The sequence below is a fragment of the Morone saxatilis genome, unplaced genomic scaffold (genome assembly GCF_004916995.1).
Source record: "Morone saxatilis isolate NCDOM2014 unplaced genomic scaffold, NCSU_SB_2.0 Contig5, whole genome shotgun sequence".
Classification (NCBI taxonomy): Eukaryota; Metazoa; Chordata; class Actinopteri; family Moronidae; genus Morone; species Morone saxatilis.
Window position 1 is genome coordinate 16,811,100 of NW_023340095.1, and position 1,665 is coordinate 16,812,764.

Genomic DNA, 1,665 nt, shown 5'->3' on the forward strand with positions numbered 1-1,665 from the left:
TCCCTCTTTTATTCCTCCTTCTATGCCGCTCTCTCTCCGTCTCTCACTTTCTGTCTTTTTTTTCTTGGCTGCCTGATGCAAAGCCCTATCTGGGCAGCAAAATGCTCTTTTTGTCACTCTCCTTCTGTTTCAATTCAAACTCCACTTGGCTTTATTATTAACATGACAGGACAGAAACCTGTGTTGTTTAAGCACCTCCCTATTGACTGTGTAAGAAGGCTTTATATTACATGTGCTACATGTTTAGTTTTTCTTACTACAGCAACTGCAGAGAGAACCAGGTCTTTATTTGTAATCATGTTATACAATGAATAGGCAGCTATTTCCAATTTCCCTGTTTCTAATCCTATCTACTCTATCTATCTATCTATCTATCTATCTACTCTTTACTATCTATTCTATCTATCTATCTATCGTATCTATCTAGTCTATCTATTATCTCAAAATCTAATCTATCAACATTTCCTCCATGTAACGCTGTGCTGCCATTTCGGCCAGGTCTCTCTTGTAAAAAAGATAAAATAATTGAATGAATAATCTGTCCCTTTAGTTGTGTTTTAAAGTCCCTATGAAGTCAAAATTAATGTTTATAGCTGCAGTAGGTAACTTTTATAAAAAAATAATTTTTGTCATATTTGCTGAAACTTTCAGAAATTACCTACTGCAGCTTTAAGTATTTTTGTTATATATATCTAGCACTATATATCACATACATGCCAGTATCTGGCCCAACAATGACGAAAAAGTGTTTCCTACTGCAGTTAGCTCGAACAGCTGTGTAGCTAATCTAACTGAGTCAGCCCTGTAATGCCAGGAGCCAAACCCAAAAAACCCACCTCGGTACTGTACTCCCTGTCAAACTGTCCCGGGTCCGTCTGGCCGTGTACCTGAAAGGTAGACACTGATGAAAGCTCATAGCACTAGCTGCTAGTGGTGGGGGTGTAACACACGCTGAGATCTGTTGGCTACTGTAAACACAAAGTCCCTCTCTAGCTGGCTGTTTAGTTTTACATTTGATAGGAACTTTAAAGTGTAAAATCTGCAGGTGTAGCTTAACATCAAATTAAAGAAAAGTGTTTCTGTCACACAGAGAAACAGAATGGTAGTAATTTTTGTGGGAATTTTTATTAAGTATTACAGTGAGCAGAGAGAAGACAGGAAATAAGGGAGAGACACACAACAGTGGTCTCCAGGACTCAAAACGGTGATATGGTTCATGGTCACTGATTTAACCCCTAAGTTATGGCGTTGCCCAGCGAGTATGAGATGGCTATGCTATTGTACTGATGGAGTTAATTTGGAAATGTACACTTTGCTGAATCTACAATCTGAGCCATTATAGTAAAGGTAATTTAACCTTTAATTTAGTGGGTTTTTTACCTGTCTAATATCAGGACTAGTGTTGTAGTCAAGACCGCACCAACCGAGACCAAGACATTATCGAGACCAGAGAGTACCGAGACCAAGACAAGACCAAGACTTTTAGAGGTCGAGACCGAGACAAGACCAAGACCATATATATCAAAGGAAAATCATTTGAAAAACATCAAAATGTTATCTTATATTTTAGTTTGCTTTTAAATAAATGCGACAACAATCTTTGCTCTGTTGTTTTCAGAGCAGCACAATGAATGAAACAAATCTTAGCAAACTTGTTGTGTTTCA

At 37.8% G+C, this 1,665-nt stretch overlaps 1 protein-coding gene across 1 annotated transcript in view; it reads right to left on the minus strand.

The window, feature by feature from the left end:
• The window catches only part of srpx (sushi-repeat containing protein X-linked), a 22,089-nt gene that overhangs the window by 2,445 nt on the left and 17,979 nt on the right, over positions 1-1,665 (minus strand). The window lies entirely within an intron of this gene.